General features: G+C 46.0%; 2 protein-coding genes across 2 annotated transcripts in view; one reads left to right on the top strand and one right to left on the bottom strand.

Annotated features, from left to right (window-relative positions):
- The window catches only part of LOC139048437 (cytochrome P450 3A4-like), a 69,547-nt gene extending 57,198 nt beyond the window's left edge, over nt 1-12,349 (bottom strand). Inside the window, exon 1 of the mRNA XM_070522827.1 lies at nt 12,256-12,349. The gene's annotated coding sequence lies outside the window, so the exon portion shown is untranslated. The remainder of the gene's footprint in view (nt 1-12,255) is intronic.
- LOC139049265 (uncharacterized) overlaps nt 1-15,955 on the top strand; it is a 258,184-nt gene that overhangs the window by 89,742 nt on the left and 152,487 nt on the right. The gene's annotated exons all lie outside the window — the stretch shown is intronic.

Consider the following 15,955-nt stretch of genomic DNA (forward strand, 5'->3'; position numbering starts at 1 on the left):
GCAGAGCTTGAAAAGGGCGGCCAACTCACTACGTCCCTTTCCTCTGTTTACTTCCGCAAAGTGTGTGTCTATCGCTGTGGTTACCAAATACGCCCAGCGGTATGCTACCACTCAAGCCTTTCTGTCGGCTGAGCAACTGAAGTCGCAGGCTTTCTTCAACACGGCGTCGACGTTCAATACGGCTATCCTCAATTACTTTTCGCGGACTTCGCTCACCGCCTTCCCTCCAGTGTCATCTCTTACACTACTCGCTCCTGCTAGACACAACACAAACACGCAACGACCTTAATGAAGTATCTATAACACGCTAGTTGACATGCTGTCGACGTATATTTCCGCTGAGCACCGGGATTGGGGCGTGGTCATGTCTATGGTGACATTATCGGTCTACAGCTTCGCTCAACAACACCGCTCGTTACTCATCACTTTTTTTTCCCGACAAGAGTATAGCGTATCTACTCTGAATGTACTGCCGCTTTAAGTGGGACCTTGCACGCCCGCTTATTCTGTTGCGTTGACGGCGACCGTTGTCGTCAGGCTGCCGCCTAATTCTGAGCGTCGCAGTCACCAGAGTGCACAGAAAGCTGTCTTCCCAAACAAACCACCGGGATTCGAGCCCATCTCCCAAATGCAGCATCTTGCATTTGGGAGATGGGCACTCTAACCATTACGCTACCACCTGCCTCCACCAATTTCCATTTATCTGCCTTCCCACTTCTCGTTTTTGCCACAGACGCAGGAAGAACGGATGCAGAAACGAAAAAAAGAAGTAAAGATTGCTTGAGCCGCCAGTGACGCATGACTTTAACTTTGGCAGGTTACCTTCATTGGATCGCATGTAGGCTTGCGGCTTCGTGCAGATTGTGGGTCGCCTTAGCTTTAATGTAAATTTGCTTTCACGAACTCTTTTCAGCTAGAACTGAAACGCCAGACAAAAATGAGACCTATCGTTGAATATTTTTCTTGTTTTCAAGGTTTAAAGCAAAAATGCTCATTAACACAAATAGTGATTTGTTTAAGAAATGGCATAAGGATACTGTATTTCAAGGTCATGTTTTGTCAATACGGCCCGGCACCACGTATCGACGAAAGGGCATCACAGTGCCGATGCACGCGGCAGGTTACTGAATGAAGAAAACAGGAAACGACTGTTTTTCAGTTCTCGCAACACATTGTACACAGAACACAAGGCACCCACCATCATGACATTCTTTTTTTTTTACAACAGCGACACACAATGCCGGACTGATATACTTCCTAAAAGGGTCTCATTTGATTTTTCATCGCAGAACTGCAAGCACAGTTGCGTCGCGCGTGCTTGCAGCCACGTACTGTAGCCAAATTCCTTTTCCTCTAACAATATGGCCGCCGGCGGCTTCAAGCGCTCCCGTAGGTGGCCGATTGGACTGTCACTCGAGAAGTTTAAATACATAACCTCTTTGCATAGAAATGACGGCATGATTGTTAACATCATTGCTCTCCAAACTGATCTTGATGAGCTAACTCATTGGTGCGGTAGGGCAGATGGTAATTAACGCAGACACAACTATACATCTCAAGTTTACTTCCGCTGCTAAGACGATTCCTAATGCCCACACAGTTAATAATACTATCATTGAAACTTCAGCGGCGGTAAAATACCTCGGTGTAAATTTTAGCTCTTATTTATCCTGGAGCACTCATATTGAACTGATTACTACCAAAGACTTAAAAAAACTTTGTCTTCTTAAACGCCGACTACGCCAAGCCAACCAGGATACAAAACTACACGCATACAACGCGCTAATCAAGCCTGTGATAGAATACGCACCCGTGATCTGAAACCCTCATTATATCTATCTTGTTAACATGTTGAAATCTATACAAAACAAGGCTGCTCGATTCATCCTTTTCCGTTACTCTCGGTATCAAAGTGTAACGGTACTGAAAATATCGCTCCGTCTCCCGCCTCTGGTCATGCGCAGAAAACTCAGCCGTTTATCTTTTTTCCATACTCTCTACCCAGCAACACACCATTCGCAAGTTCACATCTTCTCCCGGTGCCGCACACACCGGCTCGTCTAGATCACATGAAGAAGACTAAACCCATTTTCGCTCGGACAGAACGACACAAATACTCACCTCTGGTCCTGGCTATTGAAGAGTGGGATTCGCTTCCTTCTAGCATTGCGGCTATCGCTGGAACATCATCATTTCAAACAGCTCTTTGGTACCCCCCCCCCATACTTAGAACATTCCACTGTACAATGATGTGCGTTTTTTTTTCGTTTTTTTGCAGTGTGTGCGTGTGGGCCGTAACGTTCCGTGGAATGTTAGATGGCATGTTTTGTAACTTCTGAAGGTGCGATTTTTGTTTTGTTTTGTGGGATTTGCTACATGTGCATTTTTTCAGCACCTGTTCCTAACCACTTCTTCCCCTGTCAACTTGTACCTGGCTTATTAACTTGTTTATTCCTGTCTTCAGCCATTTATATTCTGTGTTGTATATTGTTAAGTTTCTTTGATGAATCCCCCCCTACGTAACGCCCGCATTGGGCCTTTAGGGTATTGAAATCAAATAAATATTGTTGGCTTGGATATGTTTGGCACGAGGCCCAAGTCGGTACCCTGTCTTCTAACGCGTTCTTTTATTTTTGTCTCTGTCTTGAAGGGACGCGCACCGTAACATGCTGCAATGGTGATTGCGTTGCGCGTATGTAAGGTGAGAAACGCGGTTCTAAAATGTCTGTTCACTAACTTGTGCAGTAAACCCATGTTTATAGTATTCGCGCAATAGTAAGAGTCACGAGTATGGCAACCGTAACCGCAAGCGCCACGTTATAGTCGTAACTTGTCGTGACAGCGTAGTTGAAATCCACTGACCCTGCCACTAAGAAATACGTGGCGAGGTATGGCTGATGAATAATTAATTGCGAAGATTGGTTTTCAGTAAACGTTTGTTACCAAGAACGGCGGGTGCTTATACTACCGCAAATGACGGATGCTTGGCGGTGACTCCAATCATTTACTCGCCACATCACAGATCTACACTAGAATTCAACTGGTTTCACCAACTCTTGCTTACATTCTCTCGCCCCTAAACTGCGACTTCGCCTGCCACCCGGCCTCCAGCTTTTCCTCTTTGTCCCCCGCTTCTTTCCCAATCTGCTGAGACGTGCTTCCACTGATGCTTGGTCTTATTTTTTCTCAATAAATGAAGGCATTCATTCATGCTTTCATCTGTTACTGCAAAAAATAGCGTGTCTTTATCTACATAACCACCCTGCCTCTCACCTGGACTCTCCAATCGCGAAACAAAGTTGCGGTGTTGCAAATGACTGGGCGTCACATATACAATTTTCTAGGAATGGCCAGTAGCACGGCGGGCAATTTTCGGTGGGTGACGAGACAGTATATAGAACACTTTCTCTGCAATATCCACACTCAGTGCTCTGCTTCGTGAGCTACTATTAGCCGCTACTACGAAGTACGAAATGAAAGAAACCTAGCTGGGCTGGTCACGGACAGCTCTTTTTGGATTCGTGATGCGTCAATATAAAATATATATATTTCGTATATAATCCTAAATGACAGCGATATAAGCGAGGTGAGTTACGCTAGCTCGTTGGTTTTGACTAACGACACTCTTCATGCAGCACTTTCGTCTTATGCGTGTTTGCGAACGGGAATGAAAGACAGGAGGGTAACACGCCTTCCTGAAATTAAACATTCGGAATAACTCTTTGTTTGACGGTTAGACATATGTTGAGGGCCCCGATACGAACCACCTGCAAGTCTGTATCAGCTTGCAAAGAGGAACTCAGATTAAACGTTGTCAAGAGGATAGGCTTTTAATTACCATAAAGATATCTTTATTGAAATTCCTTACCATGAGGTGAAAGCCGACTAATAAGCATTCATATTTTCTGTGTTATTAAAACGTCCTGTTAATAAAAGGTTGCTGTGTTCTACAGCCTCCTAAATTAGGGCATAAAAAATAAATTGATGCGGGAAGTGTGTAAACGCAGACGCAAGAAAAGGCCGTGTCCGTTTCCAAGTATTCACTCAATGAAGAAGGAGCGCCTCTATACTCTCACATTGTAGGGATGTCAAGAACAAAACACTTCCAAAGAGTGAGTCACGAATATAAGTCATTATAAGGTGAGCTTGCGCGGGAAAAGAAAACGCTCAAAGCGCAACGATGGCTGCGCGCAAAGTGCTTGCTCTGATTCCGATCTACGGATCAAGGCGTCAGTTCGTCAGACTGAAATGGTCGTACATTACAGCGCAATCTCGGGTCCTCAAATGTGACGGCGAATGTAGGCCCGTATTCGCTTCACGCGCGCAATCTGATAAGATAACGCTCTTTCGCTATTGAATCCGTGACAACATACTGGATGTTAGAAACACATGCAGGCGCATCTTGAGCTAACTGATAACTCTGGAACTGTGGTTAGACGCTAAAAAAAAGCCTCCCCCCTAAAAAAAGAATACAGTTGCTTTCAATATTAGCTGAAAAATAGTGCTTGTCGTTTAAAAAGGGCCTCCAACACTGCACAGCGGCACTGACATACAGGAAATTCAAGCGCGAACTATCAAACCAGCGTATCGTGGTTCAATGTATCCCAATAGTTCAGGGGCCAGTTCCACCACGGGTACTGTGTCGGAGCTCATATTTCATGTCAGCATTAATTGTCACAAAATCACAGTATTTTTTCTTTAGATCTTATCTTTACACAGCTAAAATACATCCAGCGAAATCCTCATCTTAATATTTCAGTACTTTTCGTTCTAACGTACACATCCGTGCTGATTCATATGTTACAAAGTACTGAAAATGTACCCTATGCTTTCCTCCAGGCAACAGTTTTTATTCCATATGATGCCAGGAAACCGAGCCTGATGCCACCAACACTCAGGAACCTAATCGGGAGCGCGCACAATGTTCTCGCACACCTTGTGGGATGTACCGTAACGCTGAGGTGCGTCTTGTGTAATATATGAGAATCGGCTGTAAAGGCAGTCGTGCAAGGTTTGACACATGCGCTTAAGCTCATGAAGTTGATTTGTGTCAAGATAACCTGTCCAAGCTTTCACACTTACTTTATAAGAAGTCTACAACACCATCAATATGCCGGCTGCTTTTAACTGCACGAAACAAAACTATTGAAATGATACAAACAATGTTAACATCATTTTATCATTCGAGTGTTCAGATTGGTAATCTCTAGATGCGGAGTAAGTTGAGAAGTTGTTTGCGTAATTAACAAAGCTACGTTAATTAAATTTTCAGTAATGGTTCTTACGTGGCTAAAGAAAGTGAGCAGTTTGGAGCCCGTCCACGAGATTATGCAGCCAATCGAAAAACTTTCGACTAAACATGCTTCTGTAAGAGCCATGCGAACAAAAATTTTCCAAGTAAACACTCTTGGAAGGCGTAACTGACACATAAAAGGAACATCTGTAAAGCGACAGAAAGAACAGCAGTTCACGACGGGATACAAAAGGGGAACCACACACAAACTGCGCTAACCTTAAGCGCTGTTCTTTATGTGATAATGAAGCAACTAGACCGTCAGTCATTCCTTCCAAACCTGTAAAGTCAACCTGACCACATCTAGCCTTTCGGGATGCTGTCATCAATAGTATTGCCCCGCGAACATATTCCCCGTGGCCTTATAGTCACGTTCCATTTTTATTCATGCTGTTTTCTCGAAAGCAAGCAGTTTAAAGTTTTGGTGTCAATGCGGCATTGTACGTGTGCCGCAGAAAGCTTGCTTGGTCGCAGGAGTGATGCATGACGCAATGATGGTGCAGATTTAGCGCGTCGCTGGCATCAAGACAATGCGCTGCCGCCGAGGGAAGGAAGATAACGAAAGTGAACAGCTTGGTAGCTGCTCACGGAGCCGTGCCGATGGGGACGGTGCCATCATGACGAAATCTGAGCCGGCGATATTGATGGCTGCAGCGGTCTTGTTTTCTTTTATTCTTTTATGCTCTTTTTTTACAGCGAAGTCGTTAAGAGGAAGCTTTAACACGGGCCCTACTCCGACTCGGCCTATTCAAATAGATGTAAAACGCCGAAACGCTTTTCTTAGATAACCCCTGGACCGATTTTAATGAAATTTGTTGGATTCGGGAGAGAAACGTAAATTCTAGTGACTATTGGAAGCGGAATTTCTATTTAGGGCCTGAATTTTGGTAAAAGATATTCAACAATTCGAAAGTGCGAAAAGTACACAAGCACGAAGTTTACAAATTATTAACTCCACATCAAGAACTGATATCGCGGTTCTGTAAACAGCATCCATTAGACAATTCCAATATGCCGAGTTATATCTTACGTGAAGTCGTTACGTTGTGAACAAGGGTTGTGGAAAAGCTGTATTTCCATATTACTAAATTTTTTGAGATTCATGCGTAATATATCAATTTTGTCTGCTTTAGATGTGCTGTTAGATCCAATGTACATAATTTTGATATCAGTTTTCATTGCCGAAAGAGAGTTGTAAACTTGATGGTTTCGTTTTCTGAAAATGTGCAATTTTTGACAATTTTGAATAAACAAATGATGACCTAATTCAAGAATTCGAAACGAACAGACACTAGATTTTAAGTTTTTGTTTTAAATGCAACAAAGCTTGTCAAATTAGATGCAGTGGCTTTCGAGAAAAAAGAATTCTCCTTTTACATTTATTTAGACAGGACCACCAGAGCTAAAGCTTCCTCTTAAAGGCTACTTTCCCCACTATCGCGTCCGCGTGTAGAGCCAAATCCCGAAGATAGCGTAATACCGGCCCGACCCGCAGTGGTGGTGAAGCATGCGTTCAGCGCTCCTCATATGTGGGCTGATCCCGAATGTAACGCCATGCCGGGGAGACCCGCGGCGGAGATGAAGCAGGCGTTAAGCACTCCCCATACGTGGGCCGATCCCGAAGACAGTGCAATGCGGGGCCGACATACGGTGGAGGTGCAGTTCGCCATTAAGGGACCCACATACACAGCTTTGCAGATCATGTTTCTCCACAGAGTGGAAGGGCACTGAGATTTTTTAGTTATCCGCGTTTACCCTGCATGCGTCTGCGATGAAAACAAGAAGCAGGTATGCCTGGAAAATCTAAGGTGGTGGAAGCAGGTGGTAGCGGAGAGGTTAGCATACTCAGCCCCTGCACGTACTTATATCTGCATTGACATGGGTTCATGGTAGTGATAGCGACCAACGCTCTACTTTTTCTTCGTACTCTAGTCATTGTGAAAATAAGGATGTGCTTAGCATCCTTACGAGTGGTGAAATGTGAGTGGCATCCTTACGAGTTACGAGTGGTGAAATCCCACTGGGGCTGATTGTGAAGAAAGCTTCCTTCCTCTGTCCACTCTCGCGATGGTGAAGCTAAAAATGAGGAGGAGGCCTGACGGACACAACGTTGATCGTCACCATAACAGAATGGATGGACGACCTGCGGAAAGGACAAGGCACACCAAGTTTTTAGCACTTAATTTGTCCTACAGTAAAGCGCTACAATGGCTAGTATGCCCTCATGGGAATGGTAGACCGAACTGCTGCTCACTGCTAACACTGGACTGATACTAAGAAAATACTCCGTCCGCAGGCACCACGCTACACTGAAACTAGTAAAACAATGTCAGTTTATAAACTGATATTGCCAATTATCTGGTGTCCTTCTTGTGTGTGTGGAGGGCATAGAGGTCCTGGCAATGAAATGGTATTATTTTCGTTTTTGCTGCAGTTGCACACAAACAAAATTCTTTGAAGTTATCCGACAGCGATCTACCGGTGGAGAAGACCAACCCACAAATTAAAAATAATTGCTGGTTTCAGATCTTCCAATTTACTTCGCGCTTAGCTACCATCTGTTATATTCTTCTTTTTGTGCTCTTATAAAGAAGAAAACTCCACATTACTACAATATCAACAACCGTACACAAAATAGACTGGCTTTGAAGCTGTGACCACGCACCGCACTTTTCTACATTTAGCACATGTAGTATTGGGGCAACACGTTTGAGCAAAATGATTAGGTTTTCGGTCAAAGCACTGTGACAGGCGGGAAAAACTCGTTGTCATGCCCGGTCGAAACAATACCATCTGAAATCTTATTTATTTATATTGATTTTTGAAAAATCACTATAACCGTTTATACATTTGCTTCGTATGAGTTATATACTAGCTTGCCTCGTCAATCTCAAAAATGTATTCTCTTTTCGGGAGACGGCCTTCGTGAAAAACGACGCAACACGACAGTAAAACATCCAGCAAGGCTCTATCCAATGATTGGCGAAATAGTGCACTGAGAGCGTGTCGACTAGCGTGCAATGGAAAGTTGAATTATGATCGTTTTAGGCTTGTGTTACGTCTAGCACGCGCGAGTAGTGTTAACAATGACATTGGTGTGAAAATGGTCAGCTCTATCTGCGATTTGTTCTTGTGGATCTCCACAATGAACGTCGCAGTCGTCACGATGAGAGCACTCCTGTGACATTATTAGCTCAGTGGGCTGGGAAGGCTCGAGTGGTAGCTCACTTTGAGGGGTATTGGCTCACAATTATTAATGTACGTACTTTGCGATGATGAAAAAGATGCAGAAACACCACTGGTGTTGTCTAACTATTCGTAAACAGGCCCCCAAATTTCAATTGGCCCACCCCAAACATTAAGTAGGCTCACCCCCGAATTTCAAGTTGGCACACCCTCAAATTTAAATTGGCCCACCCCCCTCAAATTTAAATTCGGCCACGCCCGATTTTCTTTTCGCCCAGCCTTAGAGGAAGCTTTAGCTCGAGTGCTCCTATCTAAATACATGTATAAGGAGAATTCGTTTTTTTCGGCAACCACTGCACCAAATTTGACGAGGTTTGTTGCATTTAAAAGAAAAACTTAAAATCTAGTGACTGTTGGTTTCGAATTCTTGAGTTAGGTTGTCAATTTTTCGTTAAAAATTGCCGAAAATCGAAAATTTTCAAAAAACGAAACTATGAACTTAACAACTCTGTAACTCAACCACTAAATATGATAATACAATTCTGTGAATTGCATCTAGTAGTACATCCAAAGCGGACAAAATTGATATGTTACACATGAATATAAAAAAATTTTAATCATAGGGAAATACAACTTTTGCAAAACCGTCGTAACCAACGTAACAAATTCATGTAAGATGTAAAATGACATATTGAATTTGTCCGCTTTGAATGATCTAATGGATGCCGTTTACAGAACCGCGATGTGAATTCTTTATGCAGAGCTATGAATTTGTAAACATCGTGCTTCTATTTTTTTTCAAACGGTAAAATATTTGAAAATCGTTTCAAGAAAATTCAAGCCCTAAATAGAAATTCCGCTACAACAGTCACTAGAATTTAACTTTCTCTTTCAAATGCAACAAATTTCATCAAAATCGGTCCAGGGGTTATCTCATAAAAACGTTTTTGCGTTTTACATGTATTTGAATACGCCGCGTCGGAGTTGGGCCCGAGCTAAAGCTTCCTCTTAAACTCAAATCGCAATCCCAAATTTCAATTGGGCCACCTCTAATTTTCAAGTTGGTGCATGCACGCACGAATTTCCGTAAATCGACGTCCAAATTTCGAGTCGGCGCACCCCAAAATTTAGGCTTGTCCACCCCCATATCGCCCCCAAATTCAGATTGGCCGACCTCGAGATTGCCCCCACATTTAGGTAGGACCAACCCCATATCACCCCCGAATACAAATTGTGCTGCCTCCACAACACCACCAAATTTAGGTTGGCCCACTCCAATACCACCTGCAAATCGAGGTTGGCCCACCCCCATATCCGCCCCAAACTAGCGCTGGCCCACCCCTCGATCACCTCAAATTTATGATGGCCCACTGCAAATCACACACCAATTAAGGTTAGTCCACCCATATATCACCCCCCAATTCAGCTTGGCGCCGCCGCACATCACCGCCGTGGTCAGGTTAGCCGGTCCCAATGTCACCCCAAATTTAGGTTGGCCCACCCCCATATCATCCCCGAATCCAGGTTGGCCCACCCCCATATCAGCCCCAAACTTAGCCTGGCCCACCCCTCTATCACCTCAAATTTAGGATGGCCCACCGCAAATCAATCCCACATTTAGGTTAGCCCATCCCCATTACACCCCCGATTCAGCTTCGCCCAGCCCCATGTCACCCCCATGGTTAAGGTGTCCCACTACCCATATCCCACCAAATTTAGGTTCTCCCACCCCCGTATAATCCCCAAATCCAGGCTGGCCCACCCCCCATATTCCCCCAAACTTAGGCTTACCCACCCATATATCACCTCAAATTTAGGTTGGGCCACCCCCATATCAGGCTCAAATTCAGTTTGACTCATTACCATTTCACCCCAAATTTAGGTTGGGCCACTCCCATATCACTACCAAATTCAGCTTGGCCCATCCCTGTATCACGCCCAAATTGATGCTGTTGGCACTTCCAATTTCAAGTTGGCCACCCCAACCCTTTTTATGAAGACCTATGTATTCATATGGGAAATGCGTCAAGTTTTTTGGCGTTACAGACACGATTTTGCACGATTTTGCTACCAAATTGCTGGGGTACTCGACAACGAATGCTGCGCATTAAAAGCAATCGACAACGAATGCTGCGCATTAAAAGCAACTGCACCGAACGAGCGACGCCATGTGTTGATCCTAAATACTGACGGCTAGCCAAGCTAGCTTCTCTGTAGAGCGACCGGGGCAGCCACAACACGGGACATTTATTCAAATGGATTTTTTACGGGCACACCTACATATTCATACCACTTGGCTGTAGGCAACACATTAACAGTAGCTATTAATCCACACGCTGCACGTCTTCTCCTAGTTGGCGCATTTTTTATTTGAATGAATCTTTAGAAATAGTTAACGTTCGGGCAGCGACTCAGCTTAGCAGACCCTTTGTTCCGCACGAATGTTGCATAGGAATGGCACTGGCCACCGGGTGGCATTGTGGCCCAGGTGGACCTAATTCGCTCGGAGTATGTGCCATTAAGGACAGGCGAAAGTCGTGAAAACGGACCTTCCAGAAGAACGCAATAAGAATAGCCATTTTGTTCTCCCAGGTTCCACGCTACAAAGCACTAAAGTGTTTTTTTTTTTGCATAACACAAAGCTATGCGCAAGCTTCTAGTTATGATGTCCAATGAATAAAATATTCATAAATGCGGTGACCTAACTAATGAACACAACACTGCTATGTTTTAGGAAGGAAAATAGAAAACATAATATTTCAAGAGAACCACTGGAAAACTAGAACCGAAAGCAAACCATGAGCTTTGTGTTTCTGCCATCTGTTGGGAGACTGTAAAACTAAGTCCTATGCGGCTTCTAAAAAAAAAAAAGAAACTGCAACGCTGCAAAACCAGAACCGAAAGCAAATATTGGATTTTGTGTTTCTGCCATCTAGTGACAGACTATAAAACTAGGCCCTATGCGGCTTAAAAAAAAAAGTGCGAAGCGGGAATCGAACCGCGGCTACCGCGAAGGGAGACGAAAGGTGCGCGCGATTCTACCGCTCGGCCACGGCTTCCGAGGCTTCGCCCTGTGTTACGCTTATGTTTTTATAGATACCACGTGAATTTTCACGACAGTGTTTCAAAAAACGCTTTTGGGAACAATGTTGCGCCATGTGTGGAGAGTCGAGATAGGCATCAATCGAAAGCTGAGTCTCCGGACTACATACGCTGCACTGCGTATTACGATAGACGTCGTAGGTTAATTACAGGCACCGTTCGTGCCTCGAAAATCGAGTACAAATTTTCGTCGTTTCCATAGGCTCCCATTGCTAAACCTTTAACCGCTGTGGGAACAAAATTCTTACGTGCCATAGCGTGATCACTGCATTTGGCTCGTGTGGATTGTCTTCCAGAACACGTTTGTCGCCTGCGTTTTTCAATAATCGACCTGCAGCTTTTGTTATTCGCGAAAAACCCGCTCGTTCCATTGAAAACGCGCTAGCTTCGTGCCGGGGCCGCTTGGGGCGCTAGTTGGTACGTGTCCAGAAAAGCTGGATATGTCGGGGATTCAAGTACATCGGCGACTTCGTCATTCTTCCTGAATGTTCAAAGGACATTATAGTCGGCGTGGATTTACTTCAGGCGAACGGTGCCATCATCGACCTGCAAAAGTCTAGAGTCAGCTTCGCTACTACGCAAGCCATGGCGAACCGTAATGACAACGACCATGAAGTCGCGCTTCGCGTAGCTGACGATCACGTCAAGTTGCCAACCAAGAGCAGCGTGCTTACCCTTGTCCGATGTTACATGGAGTACGACGCCAGAGGAACTGCTGAGGCGAACACGCACCTGCTTCTTGAGCGCCACATTTGTATAGCCAGACGGCTTCTTCAGGTGCGAAACAAATGTTCAGTCGTTTTGCTAACAAACTTTAGCAATGAATAACGGGATGTACCGCGAGGAACGACAATCGCATTCCTTCGCGAAATCACTGATGTCATTGACATTTCCAGATTGGAAACCGCATCGTCTCAGCAATCTGTGTTACCCAGCCTAGAATAACGAACTCAGGTTAACAGCGCTCTGCCAGACCACCAGAAAGATCGTCTACTGAGCCTCGTGAATGAATTTGCGGACTGTTTTTAACGTCATCCAAAGTTCGGCGCACGTCCATCACAAAGCACCGCATCATTACGGACCAGCCCGCACGTCCCGTTCGTCAGCATCCCTACAGAGTGTCTCCAGTGGAAAGGGAAGCGATCAAGCATCAGGTGAAAGAGAAGCTCCAAGACCACGTGATCCAGCCCTCCTCCAGCCCGTAGGCCTCCCCTGTAGTGCCAGAAAGAAAGGCAACACACTACGCTTCTGTGTAGATTACAGAAAGCTGAACCGTGTCACCAAGCGCGATTTTTATCCATTGCCACGCATCGACGACGCACTGGCTAGTCTACAACATGACAAGTTTCTTTCTTCGTTGGATCTTAATTCAGGGTATTGGCAAATCGAAGTTGATTAACAGGATCGTGAAAAAACAGCGTTTGTTACACCTGCCGGGCTTTACGAGTTCAAAGTTCTCCCCTCCGGTCTCTGTTCCGCACTTGCCACCTTTCAGCGGATGATGGATACCATGCTTGTTGAACTCAAATGGCAAACCTGCCTCGTATCCTTGGACGACGTCGTCGTGTTCTCGAGCACGTTTGACGAACAACTCGCACGACTGAAGAGTGTCCTCGCTGCGATCCATTCTTCCGGCCTCACCATCAAGCTTGAATAATGCTACTTTGTGTTCCAAGAGCTCAAATTTCTTGGCCATGTCGTTGGTCCTCAAGGCGTCCGACCAGACTCCGACAAGTTAGCTGCCGTCGCCGAGTTTTCACCACCCACAGACAAGAAGGATGTCCAACGCGTCCTTGGTTTGTGCGCATAATATAGGCGCTTCGTCGAGGGATTCTCGAGAATTGCTGAGCCTCTGGCACGGCTTACATGCGACGATGAGCCTTTTATTTGGGCGGGCGAGCAGCAGCAGTCGTTCAATGAATTGCGCAAGCGTTTGCAAGAGGCCCCAATACTTGCTCATTTCGACGAAGACGCTGACACTGAAATTCATACTGACGCCAGCAATCCCGGCCAGTACCATCCAACCCGGTGCGCCGAAACCGAAGTTATACCTCAAGCAAACTCGTATGAAGTGGCGAAGTTCTTTGTACGCCACATCGTCCTACGACATGGTGCACCGTCTGTTGTCATCACAGACCACGGTACAGCATCTACAGCGGTTCTCCAGCTGACGCATAGCTCTCACCGCAAGAACATAGCGCATCAACCTCAAACCAATGGATTAACGAAACGCTGGCTGATATGCTCTCCATGTATGTCGACGTACAGAACAAGACGTGGGATGAGATTTTACCCTATGTGACTTTCGCGTGTAACACTGCTGTACAGGAGACAACACAGTTTACGCCGTTCGAACTTGTATACGGGTGCCACGTCACGTCAGCACTTCACGCCATGCTACCTCTGGCTTTTAATAGCCTGACCAGCAAACATGCGGACGAGTTTGTACAAAGAGCCGAAGAGGCACGCCAGCTTGCTCAGCACCGTATCAGGAGCCAACAGCATACCGGCACCCTTCGATAAAACCAGGGTCGAGGCGGCGTCCATTACAATACCGGCGCCTGCGTGTGGGTCTGGACGACCGTCCGTTGCCGTGGACTCTCGGAAAAGTTGATCCGCCGGTATTTTGCTCCCCACAAGGTTACACGCCACTTGAGTGACGTGACCTAGGAAGTCCTCCCCTGCCCTTCTGACCCCGGTTCGCTCCGTCGTCGTCCTCGCGCTGATGTTCATGTAGTGCGCATGAAACCAAATTATGCGCGTGCGTGAACGCCGAGATGCACCTGAGGAGCTCCATTTTTCATGTCGCTGAAAGAACTTTGTGACGCGACCGAGACGGTCGCTTTTCGCATGGGGGCAATTGACATAAAGCTGTGGGGCTCCCGCACCGCAGAACGGCGAGCGCAAAGGTCGGTGCCATGAAAGACGATGAAGTGCGTAAGTAAAACTCTTGCTTAGGCTAGTTGGTTCATGCTTGAAGTAGTAAATGCAAGGCGCAGAAGTCCAGGACTCAAGAAGAACACAAACTTTTGGGATAAATGAATTTAGAAAACCTGCACAACATGCCAAAGGATGAAAAAGGGAGGTTTCTTGAGATCTTCTTCACTCTGAAGACACACAAGCCTGAATGTCCGCTGCGCACCATTGTTTCAGAAAGGGGAACATGGCAACGTCTTGTTAGCCAGTACCTTGAGACACATCTGGGAAACGTGGTGGGCGACGACCCTTTCCTGATGCGTAGTTCTCTGGAAGTGCTGAGGGATCTGCACAACTTGCCGCCTCGAGAATACAACGCGTTCTCCATTGAGGCGCCGCTCCTGTCGTTTGTGTTCTTCTTCTTGAGTCCTGGTCTTCTGCGCCTTGAATTTACTACTTGAAGTGCGTAATGCACGGTATTCTTCTGGCCCACCATTAAAGAGAAACGTCTATTTTGTAACACTCCGTCTCCAATCTACGTTACAATATAAGTGCAGGTGCATGCGTGTTTCCATTTCGCGATATATTGGCTGGCGCAGACAATCTGTTTCGTGCGGCGCGTTGCAAATGTAGCGAAGTGCGGCGTGACTGCCTCGCTGATCTCGACATTGCGAGAGCCAGCGCGTGCTGGACGCGTGGGCGCGATTCAGCAGCAGATGTCGACAGACCTCCGAGTCGACGCGCGCTACTCTGGCGCCATCTTGTAGTCATCGTCGCTGCATTGCGCGTTTATTCTCATGCTTTCGCCATACCCTCCACCGCTTTCCACCTTATGTGTACGTTGCAAGTGCTAGGCGGCGCCCTGTCTTTCCGACCCCTAGCGCCATCTGACGAATAGTTGCGCGAATGCGGTAATATTACTCACGGCGTCAGCAGCTCGCGCTGCGTGTTTGGCGCCCTGTCAAACGGTAGCGAGGGCGCGAAACAGCGTGCGGATATTAATTTTAACCGGGTTTCGGGAATTACAAGACCTTGACAGCTTTTTTCAGGAAAAGAATTTAGAGAAAGGAAGTCGTCTATTCGAAGTGGGGCACGTCTACGACGAGAAAAAAAGTGTTGAACTCGCACTGATCGAAAGTGACTGCTAGTGTATTCCGCAAAGGAAAAATAACGCATCAGCGTGATGCGTGAAGCTCAGCGTAAATTACTTCGTTATCTGAGGTGTGGACGCATGAAATTATAGGTGTATTGATTCTTGAACATCGGCGACAGCGCACAAATCCTAGCGGGGAGCTGCGACTGCCGTGCTGGCATCGCAGGGAAGAGCAAGGACGCCGCGGTAGTTTCCCTGTACGTACAGAACGGCAAATGCGAATCCAAAACATCTCATCCAAGAACGTGGGGTGTACGAACGACTCGTAAGACCTACCCGAGGTATTCTAACGTTGCTCTCCCCAA

Source organism: Dermacentor albipictus, chromosome 8 (genome assembly GCF_038994185.2).
Source record: "Dermacentor albipictus isolate Rhodes 1998 colony chromosome 8, USDA_Dalb.pri_finalv2, whole genome shotgun sequence".
In the NCBI taxonomy this organism is placed as follows: Eukaryota; Metazoa; Arthropoda; class Arachnida; order Ixodida; family Ixodidae; genus Dermacentor; species Dermacentor albipictus.